Source organism: Octopus sinensis, linkage group LG1, assembly GCF_006345805.1.
Source record: "Octopus sinensis linkage group LG1, ASM634580v1, whole genome shotgun sequence".
NCBI classification, from domain to species: Eukaryota; Metazoa; Mollusca; class Cephalopoda; order Octopoda; family Octopodidae; genus Octopus; species Octopus sinensis.
In genome coordinates, this window is record NC_042997.1 from 138307407 (window position 1) to 138330640 (window position 23234).

A 23234-nucleotide genomic window follows, 5' to 3' on the forward strand; every position below is an offset into this window, starting at 1 on the left:
ATTTATGATTTTAAAAAGGCTTTAGTTTAAAAACATATAATTACTCAATTACATCTATATATGTAGTCGCATATATCTTCCAATTAAGAGATGAAACCTAAGTATTAAAATCAGCGGGGTCCTTGGTAGTAAAAAAGTTGGGAATTCTTCCTGTTCATGGTTTTTTGATCCGAGAAATAGCAGCCAAATCTCCCTCAAAGCATCTACATAACGTGATCTTATATACAACTCTACTTGGCAAAAAAAAAAAAAAAAAAAAGACACGGGATGGTTATAACTGGGACAACTTTATTCATATCTGAGCGGTCAGTGCTGGCTTGGAGCTCCACAACAATTCATAGTTATTAATTATGCCCTACAGAATCTTAATTTTGTTATTTTATATTATTTTTTACTAACTTTCGTTGATTTAATTACTAAATCCGTTTATTTATATTTATTTTTTCCCTACAGCATTTGTTATTCTGCTACTATCATTGTTTGCAAATATCAAACCACATTCTAATACGTGTATTTACTCACGTATATAATTAATTCTCCTATAAAATAAATCCCATGAGTGGACGAAATACGTGACTTGTTAAAGCACAGTTTTCTTCAGATCTTTTCAAACTTTATTAGTCGCCAGTGAATGAACACTACTAAACAATCATTGTCTCTTTATGTAATTTAATATATACACATTAATTTCCGACATTGGAACAAGATAACCCCCCCTTTTTTTGTGAGGAGGATTAAATCATTCAACCTAGTAGTATTTGACAGGTCCTTTTACTTAACGAACAATTGTCTTAATATCGAATGACTAAATTAAATATTCCCATTTTATGAAGCAGCAAAGGTGTCTCGTTTGCTGGTGTGATTTTTAATTATGACGAAATGTTTATATTTTTCATCAAATGACCTCGTCTTTTCCTCTTTCTCACTGCACAAAGAAAGTGTACTTGAAAGGAAGCATCATAGCCTCGTGACTTTTCCACCTGTTGGCTAATGACTTCACACTGTCACTACGTTTATGATGTCACGGTTTTGCTACTGTTTGTTCCTACTGTTTGTTAAAAAGATTAGCATTACTAAGTTTAGAATCAGTTTTTCATACTTTCCAGTTAACTCATAACTAGTTAGTAAAATAAATAAGCTTATTTGTGTAAGGTTTCACATTTTCCAATATTTTTTTTTCTTTTAGCCTTTCTCTTCATCAGTACGTTCGTTTAATAATATATAAATATATAAAATAAATCTAAATACTGGCAGATTCCGAGGGGAATTTCTTAATTTCTCTTAGAAATTCGAAATGCTTTGATGTCTATAAAAAAGAAAGAAGTTCTTTTAATACATGTCCAATAATAATAATTTTATGACTCGAGATTTTTGCCTCGCCTTAACGTTTGTTCTTCTCTTTAGCAATTAATTATTTAAACTGAATTTCTTTTCTTGCGGTCCTTTAGACCTGAAGATTGCAGTAGCATGAAATTCCAGCCATGAACGCTCTCTGTCTGTCTGTGTATATATAGTTATTCATTGGTTCCTACAAGCTAGACCCCTTATGAGCGAGAAACCCAGAGTAATCCCCTAAACCGGCTTACCCCACTATAATATATATATATACTGAGGAATAAAACTTTATTTTGGGGTGCTCCTTTTATGAACCGAGAAAGAAACAAACCAATATCTCAGATTATTTTTGGTCTAGTTGTGAAGCTGTTTCCGTTAGGGAACTTGCTGTATTTTACTGTATACCAAATGAACCCACATCACAGCAAGAAATGCAAAGAAGGGCAGTTCTGTCCAATTTACTACTTTAGCAGGACCGATTTCGGAGATTGAACTGAGAAGTGAGTCTAAAATAAAGAATTATTGTTAGTGCTAGGCGGTACTCTAGCATGGGCAGTCTCTGGCCGAAACTGATAATAGAATCATAGAATCTTTTATCTGCTACTGGTTTCAGTCTTTGGACTGCAGCCATGCTGGAGCACTGTGTTGAAGGGTTTAGTTGAAAAAATAGATCTCAGTACTTATTCTGTTGGACTCTTCTTGCCGAACCGACAGGTTATGATGTAAACAAATCAACACTTGCTAAGCGGTGGTGGGGAAAACACACACACTCACATGCATACCCGACGGGCTTCTTTTAGTTTCCTTGTACCAATTCTGCTCACAAGGCTTTGGTTGCCCCAGGGCTATAGTAGAAGACACTTGCCCTAGTTGCTGCGCAATGGGACTGAACCTAAGACCACATGTTTAGGAAGCAAGCTTCTTTATTTCATACACCCATGCCTATGCCTATTCATTCATGTAAAGCAAGATACCAATATGGCTGAAGGAAAATACCACGTGTGGGGTGAGTATTCTATGTAGTAGGTACGTATATGGTAAGGTCTTGTGTATGTAATGTGAGTTGAAATGGAACTTCGATTAGCTGAGATTATCCAAGCAATTAGTAGAGAAAAACCTCCTTGTAAGGATTGTTTAATTTTTCGTTTTAAAGAATCAATCAAGGGAAATAACTCTAATAAAATCAGTTTACCGAATTTTTATATAATTAAGGCAATACAAAGTGGATTGGATTTGAATTATAGTGCCAACTGTTAAAAGCAACGGATGTTTTGATTTCATAGAGCTACTCATTGACATTTACCCTTCCGCGGTCGATAACAGGGTGAAAGGAAATAATAGTCATAGGAAAAATGTCACACTTCTTCCATCTACATACTGTAAACAGATAGGTTAAAAAACAATGGAAGTTAACAACCACACACACACACACACACACACATAAATAAAACGTGATTTTTTTTTACGCATACGTATAATTGAGATTATATAAATTGCGTGTGTGTATATATATATATATATATATATATATGAAAGAAAAAAGGTGTTCAGAATGCTAGATGGTTGTAAAAAAATATTTTTACAACCATCCAGCATTCTGAACACCTTTTTTCTTTCATATGTATTAAATCTGTACATCACCCCCAATACTTCTAACACACACACACACACACATATATATATATATATATATAATATATATATATATATATATATATATATAATGTCATATACTAATAAACGACCTATAATATTAATATATTATTAACTGTTATTTTTATAGTATTCCAGTAAAATGTGACAAGGAGACGATGTCATATTTAATTTAAATAATGAATAATAATTGAAGTAGTTAAACAAAAAAAAAAAAATCCAAATTGCATTTAAACTGAAAATACCCGACTTGCATATGTAAAATTGTGTAACGTGAGTCCCTGCTGTAACCGTTCTATTTCTTACGAACAAATTACATCATACCATTTTAAAATAGTAACATGTTGGATGATGTGGTCTTGGCTTCCCTGCACGTAGGAAAAAAAACGGAATGGTTCTAGTTGAGGTGCCTTTCATCATGAGTTTGCTCAATCACCGTTGCTGTTAAAACGCAACTGCAAAAATTTATATAATGGCATTACACTTACATGAACAAAATCTTTACTCAATACCTCACACACGCACACAAACTCTCACACACATAGTAAGACATTGATCGAAGCGTGTGTGCAGAAACCTTCCCCCACAGTTATTTACTTTTCGTCTCTGTGATTTCCCCCTCTCCTTTCCTACATTGGATAAATTTGTTAGATCTCCAGGCGATCTTTCGTCTCTAGTAGACCTTTCCGTCAATTTCCGTAAAATTTTTTTTTTTTTTTTTACATATGGGCTTGCGGGAACTTTTGAAGTAATATACATACATATACACATACACCGAGTAAAAAATTTCAGTTATCTCTTTCTTTCACACACACTAACAGAAGCACTTCACTTACACAACATACTGTCTGTCTCCCACACCCCATCAAACACACGCACACACATGTACATCAATGCTTCGCATGCACGGTAACTTCAAAAGAACTTCCCTCGTCATACAATCGTTTTCTCTTAGTCTCTTTCGCTCTCATTACTTCAAAAGTTCCCGCAAGCCCATATGTAAAAAAAAATATTTTTTTACGGAAATCGACGGAAAGGTCTACTAGAGACGAAAGATCGCCGACCTCCATTTACCTGGTCGTATGCCTATCCCTGTCAGTAATTAATGTATTATTTATTTAAAAATTAAAATTTATGCGGTCTATCTATCTATTTGTGTGTGTGTGTGTATATGTTTGCATTTATATGTGTGTGTGTGTGTGTTAACAAGTGAACATGAGGTACATATTTTCATTAGCTTACAGCTGTTTTTGCTATAGGTAACCGAGTTCTAACTGGTTATTAGTATCGTCCATCTTTATAGGTGTACACATACGTATTCAGACGCATACATACATATTCAGTGTGTGCGCGTATATCTTTTTTTTTTTTTTCCCTTATTTCAGTCACCCGAAATTGGCCATGCCAGGGTACTGCCTTGAAGGGTTTTTAACCGAACAAATCGACCCCAGGACTTATATTAAAGCCTAATACCTATTCTATCGGTCTCTAATATATGTGTGTGTGCGTTCGAATTTTGCAAATGGTAGAACTAGAACTCAATGGTGGCGCACAGAGATCTGAGATATGAAATCAATGAGTGGCCCTCGAAATGCTAGAAATAACAATCAGATTTCTCATGATTCATATTGTAACTTCTTAGAAAGAATACTTGGATAATTTAGTCATAATATACTTGCCCATAGGGAAAAGATGCAACTAGTAGTAAGCAAGAAGGGAGTAATCTATGAACCCCTAGGGGAATACCTATTCCTTTCATATCACATTTCCATCCTTGGTTCTGGATGGAATACTTTTAATCATAAGCCTGCTTAATCAGAGTTGACCTGGGACTAAGCAATATCGACTGAGATGTTTCTATCATTTCGATTTGAAGACCTAAACTAATATAAAGAAAGAACTTCTACATCAGACATAAGCAATTTTTTTCGTGAAGCGGGCCGCATGGGACGTGGTTCCTCGTCTGACGGGTCGCGCTACTAAGAAAATTTGAAGGCCTTCAGAAAGTCCCGCAGGCCGCAAGAAATAGTCGCCAAATTTTCTCACATCACAGTAAAGAATGAAGGAATAACTTGGACAAGACATACAAAATGAAATTAACAAAAAGATGGGGTTGTCACGGCTGAAATGTATTTGATTATCGGTATACTCGATCAGTTCTGAGCTATGGTTAAACAATAATGGTTATTGTAAAAGCAAAAAATCTAATTTAATAAGAATTCATAAAAATCTGTTAATAGTTATTTTTAGCAGATAAACTGCATTTTATGTGGTCACAAGACATTAATTTATTCAATGGGGTTTTCCACCCTTGCACACTTTTCTCTTTTAATTTTATTTATCTTTTGTGACATTCAAAGAAGACGAAAGAATTCACGCACGCACACACGCACACACACCTTGTTGCTTGTAAAATGTATTTGCATCAATGAAAGTAAGAGTAAATTTCGATTAGAGTAAAAAGAAAAATTCAGCTTCTCAAATAGACGTTATGTTTATAATTTCTTGTATTCTTATATTAAAAAGAAAAAAAAAGTTAAGACTGGTTAATTCACTTGTACGATAATGATAGTAGTGAAACTTTTGTTTTGATGTTAACATCATATTATTATTATTCTCTACTGCTAAATAAATTACAGTATGAATTAACTGAAGGGTTTTTTTTTTATCCTTACGTTTATTTGCCAAATATCTATAATCAGTCTCTATTATATGAAAACAACTAGAACGAACCCCGAGGCATCCTTTCGGCATTGTTAGATAGCTTTTTATATAGCGATTGCGTCGGCGATTGCCTCCATTACACATGCTGCTAAATGATAGTGTGAAATAAAGGCATATTTTGATAGCTTCTTTTCTGCTTGTACTACTGATTTTTTTTTCCCCTCGAAAAGGAACAAAAACTAAGCACGCTCAAATTTAGTCTTTTCAGCGTATTTATATAGCGATATACGTTCGAAGTTCAAATCTCAGAAATCAGCCTCTCCTTTCATCCTTCCAGGGGTTAAGAAAATATAATACCTGTCAAGTATTAGGTTCGATTTAATCAACTAAACCCTGTTCTCCTAATTTGTAGCCTCATGATAAAAAAAGTTACTGTTGTTATTATTATTATTAGGGTGACGAGCTAACAGAATGGTTAGCATGTCGGACAAAATACTTCGCATTTTCGCCGGCTTTCTACAGTCTGAGTTCAAATGTCACTGAGGTCACCTTTGCTTTTCATCTTTTCCGGCTTGCTAAACTAAGTACCAATTGAACGATGCTATCCTCCTGGAAAATTTCAGGCAGTGTGCCCAAATTTGAAACCGTTATTATTATGTAGAACGGATGCTTTCTACTGTGAGGCGCTCTATTTGCCGCCCACATCACTGAATAGAAGACTGGGCATGCTGTGACTGATGATGTAAGGCATATGCTGAGTCTAAAATAAATATATCCAGCAGTTCTTTGACAGAGAACAGGTGTGGTCGCCGTTCGTCACTTGTATTTTTCCACAGCTCTTTGATAGAGCTGTAGTCTTGGGTTAAGAAATATTAATAAAAGTCAATAAGATATTTTTCGTTTACGTGTTTCAGTCATTTGACTGCGGCCATGCTGGTGCACCGCCTTGAAGTGTTAGCTGAATGAATCTATCCTAGTATCTGTTTAAAGCCCAGTCCTTTTTCTGTTGTTCCTTTTTGCCGAACCGCTAAGTTAATAGGGACGTAAACACACTAACTCTGGTTGTTAAGCAGTGGTGGAGTACAAAGACGCACACACAAACTGTGGGCTTCTTACAGTTTCCAGCTATCAAACCCACTCAGAAGGCTTTGGTTGACCCAAAGCTATAGTAGAGGACACCTGCCCAAGGTGCCATGCAGTACGACTGAACCTAGAACCATGTGGTTGGGAAGCAAGCTTCTTACCACACAACCATGTCTAATAAAGTGTGCATTTTTTCTTCAATTTGTATTATTCTTTGAGACATTTGTTTCCATTCATTATTATTTGCTATTGAACTGTTTCAGTGGGATCTTTTTCTTGGCAAAAATGTTCGTAGCTTTATTTAAAAGCTGGAAAGCTTCAGCTAAATCTTTAGTTGTTTTATCACTCTAATTGTCTTTATCTTCATGGTACTGCTTCATTTTTATGAGATCCTCAGTAGATATTCCATACAATTTAAGTAACTCCATACATTATCTTAATTTATTTCATTAAATCCAACATGGGGTGCCAGTGCAACAATCTCCTGTTAAACATTTTGTGTTGGCTCTTCAAAATTCTTGAAGTTTGTAATGCAGTCAGGATAGATTTTGCTTCAGTTCTTTGTACTTGTTTTCACCTATAGACATACCTGTGTCAAATTCTCAGTAGCATTCATGATATGTAACCATGCCAAAATTACTTTTAGTATCACTATCTGTGAATTTAATCTGTTGGTTAAAAGTGCAGCACCATTAAAAAAAAAAAAAAGAAAGAAAAGAAAAAGTTTGCTTTGAATGTAACTAGTTTGCTAGTCCATACTATAAATCAGATTGGTAGTGCTCAAAAGCAGAAAAGGTACTTGAACATGTCAGGTTATCCAAGTTAGGTTGCTGATCTGGAGGAGTATTCTCCACATGGTGCAAGGCTTTCTTTTCAAGGTTCTTAGTCTAGCTATATTCTTCAACAGCTGGGCAGAAACACAAAGTAAACGGAATTTTGGAATTCCATTCTGGTGGTCTACTATTTCTTTTGATTGCCATAAGATTAGATTTAGTGTAGTCTTTAATCTTTCGTAGCTACTGTGTCTGAGAATGATAAGCAACCAGTAGCTTGAACCTTAGATCTAAAACATTGCTACCAAATAAGAAGAGTCATATGATTTTCGGCAGCCTTGAACTCTGGTGCAGTTTTTCTTTTCTTTAGAAATGTATGCTTGCTTTGGTTATTTGTTTCCAAAACAGACCAGTTTTCATCTATATTAAAATAATCTTTCTGTATTTTCTGTTGCGATGGTTTTATTCCTTGTTATTTTTGTAGTTGCTACAAAAGTTATTACACTTTCAGCACAAGCTTGAATTTTTGTTTTCATTACTGAGGATAGCTTCTACTGCTGTTGGTTGTGGACTGATTGCTTTTCCAATAGCTACAGCTTGTTATTGTTGAATCTCTGCAACACTCAAATTTGGTTTCTAATGTTATACATTTTCTGTATTTTTTTTATTGTGCCCATGGACATCAGTAGTGTGCATTTAGCTGTCAATGCAACAGGTATTAATGAAAGAATAAATATTTGCAAAGCAACATTTTGAGGTGCACTTCCGACTTCCACTCACCTCAAGACTAAGCAATAGCAAAACCTGATTAGTTTTGAATCTGGCAGGCTTTGTAGTTGTTTGCTGCTTGACCTTTTTTGTTTTATACACTTGTTCCATTCTACTTTTGTTATTTACTTCTTTGTCCCACTTTGTTATAATTTTCCTTTTAATACTGTTTAAAAGGCCAACAGAAAGGTAACTTGTTAGTGGAAACCCAAATAGAAAACCTTATGCACCTAGTACATCAAAGAAAGTAAAAGAGCCTCTTCGGTCATGAATGACCATGGGATTGCACCTAGTTCCCCTCCAAAGCACAAGTCCAGGCAAGGTTGTTTATGGAAGACCAGCAGTCACCCATGCATATCAGCCTCCTCCTCTCCACACTACCAATGTTGCTCAAGAACGCAACACTCAACTGGTCCCGGAATCGAACTCATTACCTTATGATTGTGAGCTCAACATTTTAAGAAAGTACTTATGAAAATTTTAAGTGAATTAAGATCAGGTAGACATTGCTTTAGAAATATAGTAATTTGTATCTGTTAAATATGAATTTGTTTTTTACTTTATTTTTCCTTGTTCATTTTATATTTTAAGTACTCTGATAATTTAAAAGATTAATTTCGTCATGAAGTAAAGTAGACTTATAAAGATTGTATCTTAGGTAATGATTATGAAATAAAGAAGTATCTTTAATCTTCATTTCTCATTTTTTCTTATATTTTACTGAATTAAAAACAAGTAAAAAAAAGAAAATAACAAAACAAAAGTTCACTAGGATAGGTGTACACTTCATGAATTTTGACTTTATAGTATTTAGCTTTATTTTATTTCTCATCAGTGTTATAAGGATATGAAGATTCTTTCTAACACTGTCTTCACATTTGCCTGCAATGCAAAGGGTAGATAACCTAGTAGATCAAGTGCTTGTAAGGACCCTTTAACTATACATTTGATCCTATTGTCCTATATTCCCATCAACCAAGAGAGGCACCATTACCATTGCATCACCATTGTCCTCACTTGGCATGAACTAAAGGTCTAATCCTATTTCTATGATCCTTGTGTGGATGGAAGAGAATTACATCTATAATGAGGAAATAGAAATAAATTTTCATTTCATTGTCTTCATTTCTCATTGTCCCTCTGGTGATACATCTTTAATATAACTGGGACTACCTCTCAATGCCTAGCCCATCTCTTCAGAGCCAAGTGATACTTTAGCTCCCAACAATTATCAACACTATACAAAGCTCAGGTGAGGCTCACAAAGGAGTATTGCTCTCACATCTGGGATGGTACTGTTGTACACACAGACAGCCTAGACAACATCTATTAAAGGACTTGTCTAATTGATAGGCATAAAGTCACTCCCAGACACATTCCAACCTCTAACCAACAGGCATGCTGTCTCCCTTGCTCCTCAGAGTTGGTTTGGTTTGTACCATTTCACTGAAGCACACCTGCTCCATTCACGTTTCCTCCTCTCATCAATGTAGTTTCAGATTAATTTAAGTTTGCTATGTATCCTCCTCATGTTGTGATTACCAATTTTACCTACCTTATATAGATGGTTTTGCAAATCACAACAGTTTCTTTGATCATGAAAACATGGTTTGACAATCTTTATTTATTTGAACAGAAAATAGTGACTTCTACAATTATTATTATGTCAGCTAATCAGAAACTCATCTGCCCTTATAAAAGAAAAGGGGTGGTAGTGTCGGTGGCAGCTTTGGTCAAAAACATCAATTTATTATCTGAACGTGGCTGATGCACCACCTTGACTGGCTTCTGTGCCGGTGGCACATAAAAAGCACCAGCCGATCGTGGCTGCTGCCAGCTTCCCCTGGCACCTGTGCAGGTGGCACGTAAAAAGCACCCACTACACTCACGGAGTGGTTAGTGTTAGGAAGGGCATCCAGCTGTAGAAACACTGCTAGATCAGACTGGAGCCTGGTGCAACCTCCTGGGCGAACCATCCAACCCGTGCTACCACAGAAAACAGACGTTAAATGATGATGATGATGACAAGTGTTTTCAAAATATATTTTTTGCTCAGATTTTCTTTCTGACTCATTGTTATTAGGTGTCAGAGTGACCTGCAGCTATCATTACTGCATGCAAAAGTCATCCAAAGGAGGATTTACACTTAGTGCTGTAAATGGAATATCTTCCATGGCGTATACTTAGAGCTGTTGTGATTTGGACTAAAGAATGTTGAGTGATTTTGATTCAAGTTTTCAGCCAGTCTACTGCCCTTCTCTTGATGCAACTAGGCTTTGTTATATTTCAGAATACTGAACAAATTTGTCGGTTAGAAAAGTGGTTATGTTATGAAATGTTAACATTTTCTCACAAAAAATTTATGAATTTACTGTAATTATTTTGTTATTCAACTTAAACACTACCTGGTTCCTGGGTAGTTAGTTAACTTTAGTATAACAACTTGTTTCTGTTCCCATGTACATAGGCTTATAACCTTATTTGACATTTACTCTGATTTTACAATGAAAAACAAAGCAAAAAGAAGTATCTTTTTTTCTTCTCTCTGTATCTTGTAGTAATGAAGCTATCTGAAAGTAATTTATTTGAATGTTTGTTGTAGCTCTTTGTTTTATTTTTTAATCATCACCAAAGAAAATTCCTATTAATAATCTAATTGACTTTGGTGGTAATCTTATTTTGTTCTATGCTAGTGAGAGTGTCAACACATTTAATTAACAGTTATCTCTTGGTATTAAGTGCAGCAACATTTTATTTATTAGATCTGTATGATGTCTGAGACAGGGGTGGTTATTTTACCTGTACATAGAATTCTAAATTATTTCTGATTTTAATTACTTATTTAATTGTGAAACACATAAATAACTGTCTGGTTTTGGTGCCAAATTCAGAAGTTCCAATCATGAAACATGCATTGCTTTTTGCTACAATATATAACTTATCTAGTAGTTGGTGTTATTGCTTTAGTCTTAGGCAGCTCTCAACCACCGTTCAATCCATGATCAACCATCCTTTTACAGGCATTGCATACCTTGAACTACTTTATCTTATGTCTCTTTTTTGTTTTTAAATGATGGGGTATAATTTGAAGGAAATTTGGTGGCTATTTGGATCAAGCAGGTCAAGTGACCAGATAGAAACTCCCTCATTGGTTCATTGCATATGTAAGGAGTTGAACTGGCAGTTTAACCCGTTAGCATCCAGATTACTCTGTCACAGCTTATTTATTCATATTACTTTGAATTAACCATGCTTTGTCTTGTAGCTTTGAGATTTTCAGTGATGTGATTGTTTTATCTTTTATTTTTTACTTGTTTCCGTCGTTGGACTGTGACCATGCTGGGGCACTGCTTTGAAGGTTTTAGTGGAACAAATTGATTTCAATGCTTATTTTAAAGCCTGGTACTTATTCTACTAGTCTTTTTTGCTAAACTGGTTATTTATGAGGATGTAAACAAGCCAACATGTGTTGTCAAGCAGTAACGGGGAACAAACACAAGTACACATTGATATAGATGTGTGTGTGTGTGTGTATTTATATATTTCCTGCACTAGCTTCACATAGAAGCCTCCGCCCATCCAAAGTGCCTTGGATTGCAGGACGGCCTGCTGTGCTTACCTTGGATCATAGGGTGACCTGCTGTGCTTGAAGAGACCTATTGAATCAAGTACATCAACATAAAAAAAAAAAATCAAATGGAAATTGTAGTTGTGACACCTGTACTGGTGGCACGTTAAAAGTACCATCTGTACATGGCTGAGGCCAGTGCCACCTTGACTGGCTTCTGTGCCGGTGGCACATAAAAAGCACCAACCGATCTTGGCCGTTGCCAGCCTCCCCTGGCACCTGTGCCGGTGGCATGTAAAAAGCACCCACTACACTCATGGAGTGGTTGGCGTTAGGAAGGGCATCCAGCTGTAGAAACATTGCCGGATCAGACTGAAGCCTGGTGCAACCTCCTGGCTTCCCAGACCCCAGTTGAACTGTCCAACCCATGCTAGCATGGAAAACAGATGTTAAACGTTGAGGAGGATGATGATATATATCATCATCATCATCATTTAACGTCTGTTTTCCATGATAGCATGGGTTGGTTGGTTTGATTGGAGCTGGTAAGGTTGGGGGCTGTAAAAATTTGCTAGTGTTGTGTTTCAGTCTACAGCATTTTGTTGTTTATTTAGGCAATATGCTTCATTTTTACATGCCTCAGTTCACATATCTGTTGGAAATAAGTCGACTCATTTGAAAATGTTAACTGGGTTACACAAATGTCCTCATCATTGTTTGTTTTGATATCCACTTTACCATGATTGTATGAGTTTGATGGAAATTGTTGAGCCAGATGCCCTTCTTGTTGCCAGTCTTCACTGATTTCCAAGCAAGGTAATATTTCATCATGGCTGGACATATTTCCATGGAAGTTTGGAAACAAAGAACACTGCTTGTATGACACTGACTCCTATTTACAACAATCACCCAATGTCAAGATAAGGAGACACCAACTCACACACAGGATTGGTGTTAGGAAGGGTATCCAGCTGTAAAAACAAACAGTAGCTTGGGGTAGACTGCTACCTGGCCAGCTCTTGTCAACTGTCCTACCAATGCATGCATGGAAGATGGATGTTTAACAATGAGGATGATACATACATACATACTTACATATATTTATATATTCTTTTATTCTTGTTTCAGTCATTTGACTGCGGCCATGCTGGAGCATGGCCTTTAGTTGAACAAATCAACCCCGGGACTTATTCTTTGTAAGCCTAGTACTTATTCTGTTGGTGCACTGCTGCAAAGGAAATACATAGTTACCCAACCTGAGGGAAGTGCAGGAGATATATATATATGGAGGAAGTGCTGAAAGGTTCCTGGCTTTCAGGCTATCACGAAAGGTCTGGTTGGAGGTCCAGCCTTCCGAGTTCTTTTATAGGACTTAAGAAAACTACCCCAAAAATCTCAGCAATACCAGCCTTTAACAATCCTTAACCCTTTTGATACTAGCTCGGCTGAAACTGCCTCTGTTTCTGTAGTACAAATGTCTTGCTTTCATAAGTTTCGAATGAAAATCTTCCGCCAAATCTTAGTCACAATTTATGTTCTTAACACTTGCTTAATGATAACTAAGTTATTTTACTAAATTCTTTGTTATATTTTAAATTAATTGAAAGAAACACAGGGCACCCCAAAATAAATATGGTAACAAAAGGGTTAAAGGTCTAGAAAGCATTTACATTTTTTTTTTTGCTTTTATTTACATCTGGTATTTTATCTATTCAATGTAGAATATTTCAGTCAGCCTTTAATAGTTTAAAAGACATACTGAACTGATTAGAAGTAAGGAATAGTTGGGCTCAATGCCATGTTCTGTATGAATACCAAATAGTAATGTTTTTGCTACAATTTCAACCAAGAACTCTTAATTAACATTGCATTCACGCAGGAGAGAAAGAATGATTGTCTTGATCAATTCTTGTTTTTAATTAAGATAAAAATAAAATGTGGGCAATGTAGTGGGGAATGAGCCTGGTCTTGTTAGTACAGTGACAATTGTGTAACATGTTTCAGTCTTATTAGACCTTTTCAGTGAAGTGTTGTTTTTACCATTACTGCTAGACAAATGTGACTTTAGGGTTATATAGCTTTAATTTTGTGAATATTTACTGAATGTTGAAGGACAGGAAAAAATGCTGAGACATGTTCTGCATGAAAACCAAACAGTAAAGTTAATGTTGACATACTTTGTTATGTGCTATGTTATCATTTTGCTAAATGTTCTTTCACTTCATCACAATTGTAATTTTAATTAAGATTTCTTAGCTCACTGTGTTACCATTTAATTAGGAGTAGATTTGTTTGTTTGAGGATTACATATGATATTTATTGAAGTATAGCTGAAGCTAATAACAACCTGAATCCAGTGTTTATTTCAATGTGGCTACTTTCGTCAAGGTAGAAAGAGATAAATAAAGAGTGCTTTGATACTTTGATACTGGAAGATGGAGTGGGTGCATCTCATATCTGAATTAATCAGGAAACTGTAAAATCAATACAAAACTGTACCAGTATGGAAGGAAGTAAAGAAGAATTATCTATCATTTTTTACCTGTTTCAGTCTTGGTTCCGTGGCCATGCTGAGGTATTCCTTTGATGGAATACCCCAGTACTTATTTCTAAGTTTGGTACTTATTTCTATTGGTTTCTTTTGCTAAACTGTTAAGTTGCTGGAATGTAAACAAACCAACATGGGTTATCAAGCAGTGGTGGTGGGGGATAAACACACACACGCAAATGATGGGCTTCCACATAGTTTATGTCTTCAAATTTATTCACAAAGCATCAGTCAGCCCAGGGCTATAATAGAAAGCACCTGCCCAAGGTGATGTGCGATGGGGCTGAACTCAAAACCATATGGTTGCAAAGCAAACTTCTTAGCCACAAAACCATGCTTTGCACCTAATTCTAACAACCACTCTCTTTTTTTTTTCCATCATTTATTGTATAAAACACAAGTTTTATCAGAGAAGTTTCCAATTCACTGGATGCCGTGAAATTTTATTTTTATTGTATTACAAGAGAGCACCTATGTAAAAAAAAAAAAAAATATATATCAGAGGCACAATCAGTGCGTGACCTGGGTATTTACATGAGTGATGACGCAACCTTTCGTGTACATGTTGCTAAATTGGCAATGAAATGTAGACGACTGGCCGGATGGATTCTCAGAACCTTTAGAACAAGAGAACAAGAAACCATGATGGTCCTCTGGAGGACATTTGTCCTAAGCCACTTTGACTATTGCTCTCAGCTATGGTCACCATCCAGTGTCAAGTTGATCACAGAACTTGAGGCGATCCAACGTAGCTACACGAAGAAGATAGCCTCTATGCAGAATATAAGCTACTGGGAAAGACTCAAGAGATTAAAACTCTATTCCTTGGAGCGTAGGCGAGAAAGATACGCCATTATATACATCTGGAAGATCCTGGAGGGACTTGTCCCAAACTTTGGCATCGAGAGTTACACAAATGCCAGAACTGGGCACCACTGCGTGGTGCCTAGGACTCCAAATTTGCCATCAAGATGTAGGACAAGATACTGTGATAGCCTGGGCTTCTGAGGCCCACAGCTCTTCAATATCCTCCCGAAGAACTTAAGAGACCTGCATGGGGTGGATGCAGATGTCTTTAAAATGAAACTGGATCTCTTCCTGTCAGGTATCCCAGATGAACCAACTTCATGGCAGGAGGTGCAGATGAGGGCAGCTGCATCGAACTCTCTCATGCACCAAATGGCAGTTGCTAAAAAGCATTCGTGAAGTAAAACCATGTAGCAACACCAAATGGCGGTGCCCCAGCATGGCCACAGCTCATGAGCTGAAACTAGAATCAATCAATCAATCAATCAATCATATATATATATATATATATATATATATATTTATCTGTGTGTGTGTGTGTATATAGAGTTCAATCTGATTTTTATTCTAATGGTCCCTTGGAAGATGACAATTTAAATTTAAATAATTATCAGCCTTTTCAGTATTTTTCTATATTAAATGAGTCTCCCCTGTGACCAGAATTACATACTAAGTTACTCATATAAAACATGTCATATCTTATCTGTTTCCATACCATATATTTTAATCTTTCTACAGCTCTACTGCTTTTGTTCTGAAACCTCTTTGTTCATTAAGCTGCATTGAAGGTAACCCAGTTAGAAGAGAATATTTCTCCTTACATATTATAAGGTTTTATTTAATTAAAAATTACTTTTATGTTAAAGCCATGACTAAAATATAAAGGCTTAACCCTTTAATGTTCAGATTACTCTGTCAAGTGTAATGCTTATTTATTCACATTGTTTTGAATTAATCAAGCATTGTCTCGTAGCTTTGAGGTTTTGATGATGCGATTGATTAGTTTTAGGAGAACATCATAGGGGTTGGTGAGAACATCATAGAGGACAAATCTGGCTAGTTTGAATATAAAACAGGTTGAATATTTGGGCCAGATATAGCCAGTTTAAATACTAAAACGTTAAAACCTTACCCAAAATATAAATATATTGGTGTGTAAAACCAAGCATAGATGTGTGGCTGCAAAGTCAGAACCATATGGTTCTCAGCTCACTTCCATTGTATGGTATCTTTGGCAAGTATCTCTGACTGTAGCCTTAGGCCAACCAATGCATTGTGAGTAAAATTAGTGGATTAAAAGTAAAAGAAGAATGCTGTACATGTGGATGTGAATTTTGCTGTATGATTAGTACTATGTGAGTAGGAATGGCACAATCTCTGTTCATTAAAGAGTCTTGCAATTTCAGCTTTCAATGTGTCAGGACTAGCAGAATGAAATAAATACCTTACTTGAGGGTTAAATGAACATAATTCTAATATTCACTATCTCATTCAGCACTCAATGAGAACTGAATGACTTGGTATCAATTATCTGTATTTCCAAACCATTTCACTAATTTGCTTGATATCCATCACTTGTTTCTATCATCTAAACTTGGATGGTCTCATCTAGAAAAGCTGTCTATAACTGTGTTTTCTTATTCAGTTCAGTTAATTTATTGCTGTTACTAAGTTACTGGTAATTATTCAAGACAGCAACCTCCTCAAATAATTCCATCTCTTGGATTGCATTGTAAATTCCTATAAAATTTGGAAACCTAAATGCAATCAATTCCATTTGTTGGTCTTTTGGATACTTATCCTAAACAATAGAATTTAAGACTCTTGTAGGATATTTATTATTCAAATGTCCCCCCCCTCTCCACAATGGTATTTCCTGTCATCTGTACCTCCACCTTTGTTCACTCATTACATTCACCTCTACCCTATTCTCTATCTGTCATTCTCCCCTCACATTCTTATGAAACTACTCTCCACCCATCTTCTGTCTGTATCCTCTCATGCTCACCTTCTTGTACCTTGAGAGTTTGCGCTGATACTCCATCATGACCATCTTATTTTCGTCCCAGCTACTTCCATTGACACTTATATAATGCAGGGTAGCCATGTACCTTCTCTATAGTAAAACACCTACCTGGCATAAAGCCACTTCCCCTTCTCAAATACTCCCCCTTTCACTTAGTTGAGGGATCTTTTTCTTTTTACTTTTTCTGTTCTGTAAGTTACCTGGTGACCTCATTAGTGCTGGTGACATGAGAAATGCATTCAGTACACACTGTGAAGTGGTTGGCATTAGGAAGTGTGTCCATCTGTAGAAACCATATCAAGGGTGACATTGGAGCTCAATGTAGCTCTGCAGTTTGCTAGATTGTATCAAACCATCCATCTCAGGCCGGCATAGAAAACTGACATTAAATTATGATGCACAATGAAAGAAGTGAATTAAAAGAGAACTCAGTCTTGGATTCTATTGCTTAGGCTGCAATACTTTATACTTAAAATGCATCACCAACTTTCTAATTAAAAAAGTTTTGCCCAGCAACTTCTCACCACCAACAAATTGGTTACCTCTCACTTGTCCTTTGTACTGTAATACTGAACTTGTTGACTGCATTCAGACTGCCACTTGTACTTGTTCAATACACATAGCTCTCTTGTATAGCTATGTCTTAACTACATATTTTAAACTAATCTATGAAATTACCCTCTAACAATTTAAATTGAACATTAATTGTATTAACCTGACCTAGTTATACTAAGCAATCAGTCTGAGAGGGGCTAAAAAATCAATAAATGCTATCCTTCCTTCCTCAGACAAACTAGTATAAAACAATTCATAATTGATTACCTTTTATAAGTTATTCACATGCACTAAGCTTCCTCTTTGGTTATAGATTGCAGCAACTGGTAGCTGGCTGTTTTAATCTTAATTAATAATTGTAATATCTAGTTATCCACCCACATCTAATAGTTTCATTGCTTACCAGAGAGTATGTTGCATAATTTTATCAAATGACTTTGTTTCTCCTCTAAAAATATTGTAGTTGTCTGAAACAATTTCTTCCCCCATAAAGAAGCAAAATGTACAGGCAGCAACTCAAAGGAAACTTTTGATGTGAGCAATATTATCTATAGCATCATGGCTTTGTTGGAAACGAGAGAGAGAGAGAGAGAGAGAGAGAGAGAGAGAGAGAGAGAGAGAGAGAGAGAGAGAGAGAGAGAGAGAGAGAGAAAGAGAGAGAGATAGAGAGAATTCTTTGATGGTGAATCAAAAGTGAAAAAATGATATTGATTGATAGATACATGAAGAGGTTACTGTACTGCTGCAGATTTTTATTCAAAACAAATTGTTCATGTTGGGTGAAATTGTATTACATGTTAGAGGATGGGGCAGGAGTTTCCTAACAAAGCACCAAAGCAAGGTACTGAGATTCTGATATTGAAATTTAGGCATCACAAATGAAATCTTACTGTGAATAACTCAAAGGATAGCTTTATGCCAGCATTCTTCAATGCTAATTTTTACTTTGAATATGTTTTTTGAAAAACGTTATCTTATTTCTGAAGTTGTCATCTTAGTTCATTTTTAACATTTCTAATAACTCCCACATTCTTTCATCACAAACTCTCAACCAAATTATTATAAAGAACTGAATAAATTGCAATCCTCAGTAATCTGATATTTTGTATGCACTTAACTTCCCCCCACCTCTTCTGTTGCCTCCTCAAACCACTCACCATCAATTTACTGTCAGAAAATTATTACAAGCTGATAACTGTCTACTGCACATAGCCAGCAGAATGGTTTTCTACTAAAACCTCCATGGGATATTATATACATAACGGAGATTATTAACCTTTTTGCCTGTCTAAAGCATTTTCATAAGTTTGTCCTAAATGTCCATGCTTCTTTTGAGATTTTAGTTAGCCCTTGTTTTGTAATTTCTGAGTAATATGAAGCTTTCCTTTCCTAAGTTTTGAACTACACTGGTAGTTGAAAAAAATTTGGAATGTATATTATATATAATACATAGACTCTCAGGGAAATCTGTCCTGTATATCAGGTGATACACAGGATAGGCAAAATTTATAAAACAGCTTTCTTCAATTAGTGTACAACTGATATTAACAAAATACATAGCATTTATTTTAAAAAAATGCTAGTTTAACCCTTTAGCATTCACATTATTCTCTCAATAGTGATGTTTATTTATTTACACTATTGTGAATTACTCAATCATTATTTTGTAGCTTTGAGATTTTGATGAGGTTACTGTTAAGTTTTAGAATAATATTGTAGGATTAGGTGCCAGGTCTGGCCAGTTTGAACATAAAACAGGTAAAATATTTTGGCCAGATATGGCCAGTTTAAATTCAAACAAAAACAGTAAAATGTATGATGTCTTTTTGTCCAGTTTATTGCCATCTAGTTCTCTTACATTTGTTGTCTGCATCTTCATTTTTGCACATTTCCTTGAATTTGATGAATCCTATAAAATTTGGAAATCTAAATGCAATCAATTCCATTTGTTGGTCTTTTGGATACTTAGCCTAAACAATAGAATTTAAGACTCTTGTAGGATATTTATTATTCAAATGTTTTATCAATCTAAAATGGCCTTATTATTATACTTTTGATGCTGTTGTTCACATAAACCATTAATGTTATTCAATTCTGATGATATTCTCTGTGCTTATATTATTTCCACTGCTTTGTCACAAAGTTCCTGAATTCAGTGAAATTCCAAATTTTGTTTTATAAACTCTCATTATGAATGGACTTCTTAAGATAGTGTACATTTCCTAACCTCAAATATCTGAAATATAGAATAACAGAACTCTCATCCTTGTTGCTTTAAATTGTTGATCAATCCTCCTCTTATTAACCCTGTAAAAACTGATGAAACAATTATAATTGATTACCTATCTTTATCATTTCTTTCCTAGAAAAGCTTCAAAATAGCCAAATGCATTCGAGTCTAATACTCTAACATTAATAAATCTTTGTATTGAACCCCCCCCCCCCCCCCATGAACACTGAGGGCATAGAACAATATCTTCATGATGTTTTTTTTTTTAATGTTTAAAGATGTGTAAAAATGATGTGCATGACAAAAACCTTGAAATAGGTTTTGCCACTATTTTGATGGTTGCAGACAACAGATGGAATGAGACAGTCTATGTAGATTTATAAAATGTCCATGGGCTGCAACACATAATACTAGGTTGAATATGACTTTGGAGGACATATTTAATTGCCAGCCCACTTGAAATACTCTAGTTTTAATGCTATAATATCTATTTCAAAGTGTTCATATTTAGATCATCATCATTCATCGTCCATTGTCAATGCTGGCATAGGGTGAACAGTTTGACTGGATATGATGGGCCCAAAGGACTGTATCCTGCTCCAGTATTTGCTGTGGCATAGTTTCTTTGGCTGGATGCCCTGCCTAATACCAACTGTTTTACAGTGTGTGTAGTGGGTGCTTTTTTCATGCCTCCAGTACTAGTGAAGTCATCATGTAATTTGCAAAACTATGAACCCTAAGAAGTGGGTGGGTAGGGTGGGTGGGGTGACTTTATGCTAGGAGACGAAGGGCAAAAGATGAGTAAAAGTATGAAAGAACGAGCCAGAACAGAACAAGTTTTTTTCACTGTAGAGGAGCTGCATGACACATTATTATGTTACAGAATTACTATTTTGCTGAATTTCAGAGTTTGTTGTAGCACATAGATAATGTGTTCCATTAGAAAAATGATCATGAAAAAGTTAAAAGAACAAAGTTTGACGATATTCTGCTTCCAACCACTTAGTGAAGCTCTCAAACTTAAGTGTTTTTGAAGGTTTTAAATCATAGATTAAGGAGGCAACAGTATAACATTACTCTAACTCTATACATTACTTGTATCATTAAAGTTGTACTATGTTTATATTGTATGCAAAATAACCAGTTATTGTATCATAAAATTGCTAAATAAAATAACATTAATTTAGAAAGTATTGAAAGTAAAGATCTATGAATTTGTCCTCGTATTGAAGCTGTTAACATTAACTTGTAAAAAGTGGCACATAAGGGAACTCCTAGTTTGTTTGATTATAACCCCATTGTTATACTGGAATTTTCTAAAACTCAGAAAGTTCAAAAGCAAACACTGGTCTGTAAAAGAAAATGCAAAACAAAATACTCTATGGTAACCTTTTTTATGGAGCTATTTTTATAAGATGGGTCTAAGGACAACAACTATATTACTGTAGCTGCTGTTGTAGCCATGTTAAGTCTGGCTTTCAAATAATTGATCAATCATTGTAGTTGAAACAAAAGCAATATCTCTGGCTGTTGTACTCATTGGAATAATAACAACAACAACAAATTTTGTTTTCCAATTCACCCTTCTACTGAGCAATTCAAAACAAAATCGTGCCTTAACATATTAAGAAATCTACAAACAAAAAGCCTTTAGGTTATGATACAGTATATTGTTGGTGTCCTTGCCATATTAGCTTCTATTGGACGAGAAAATTAATAGAGTTGTTATAGAAATTTTAGGACAAAGCAAACTGTATTGGTAACATACTGTATAGTGATTATAATCTTGCATCTGTAAATATGTAGTCTATTGAAGAGGAGAAGCAAGAAGTTTCAAAACAATCTCCACGAGTTCCTTTATAATCATGGTTGTCTATCTCTAAAATAGTTAAGAGTAACCACTCTCTCCACACCCTGGTCTATCTCTGCTGGATGTGAATTAACAAGTAAACATAATTTACTTGACTGGTTACAATTTTTATTCCGCAACATTAAAAATTAAAATTCTTGATTTCCTTAAAGTCTAATAAAATCTAAGTGTGTAAACCTCACTATCCCCTAACACTAACCCTTCTGTTATATTTCTATTGAAATATGTTACCTTTGTTGTGTTTCAGTTAATTTTGAAAAGATGAATTTATTAAGCTGATATTTGAGGCATGAATTAACACAAATTTTCGATAAAAGGTTTTAATTTAGTTTACTTTAAATCAAGAAGCTTGTATCATAGGGCCAACTGGTGGTCTCAGATGGGTTGTTATCAAAAGGGTTAAAATATTAAAAAATTTTTATATGCTTTTTGACCCATACATATTTACATATTTTGAAAGCTGGTCTCTATAGATTTTAAAAGCTAAAATTCACTTAGCTATCATCATATGGGTTGGAAACTTCCAGTGCCACATAACAGACCAATTAACAAATTTTTGTAGTATTAAGGAACTTTAAAACATTCAGTTACATGTTGTGCAAACACACAGACCACTTCTCTATTTTAACCTGATTATTTGGAATAACCATTTCAATAATGGCTAATTCATTATAGTATGACTTGATAAAATATTTTTATACCAACTCTCCTGAGACGACCTTTGGTTCTATGATACAAATTTCCTGTTTTAAAATAATTTAAATTAAAACCTTGCATGATAATTTCATGTTAATTTATGTTCAAGATAGTAGATTAATATGACAAAAGTTATTTCATTAAATTCATCATTAATTTCAAAATTAATTTGGTTGTTTCTCAAGGATATAATCTATTGATAGCTTGATAGCTAACCACATATGCTTTCTTCCATTCTAAGTGTTAACTATATCTCCTCACACAGTTAACATGTCTCCCAACTAACCCAGTGTTTCTCAACTAGGGTCCATATGGCCCTTGGAAGGCCATATGTTTATTGTTGCAATAAATTGGTTATACTTCTGCAAAACATAAGATATTTTGATAATTATTTTTATGCAGTTCCTTATAATAATTCATTATAAAAATATAATAGGCTCAGTGGTTAGAGCTTAGGGCTCACAATCATGAGGTAGAGAGTTTGATTCTTGGACCAGGATATCTGTTGTGTTCTTGACCAAGACACTTTATTTCACATTGCTCCAGTTCACTCAGCTGTAGGAATGAGTTGTGATGTCACTGGTGCCAAACTGTGTCAGCCTTTCTTTTCGTTTGGATAACATTGATGACGTGGAGAGGGGAAGCTGGTATACATGGG

General features: G+C 35.1%; 1 protein-coding gene across 3 annotated transcripts in view; it reads left to right on the forward strand.

The window, feature by feature from the left end:
* Nucleotides 1-23234, forward strand: part of LOC115209509 (protein NDRG3) — a 141017-nt gene that overhangs the window by 2002 nt on the left and 115781 nt on the right. The gene's annotated exons all lie outside the window — the stretch shown is intronic.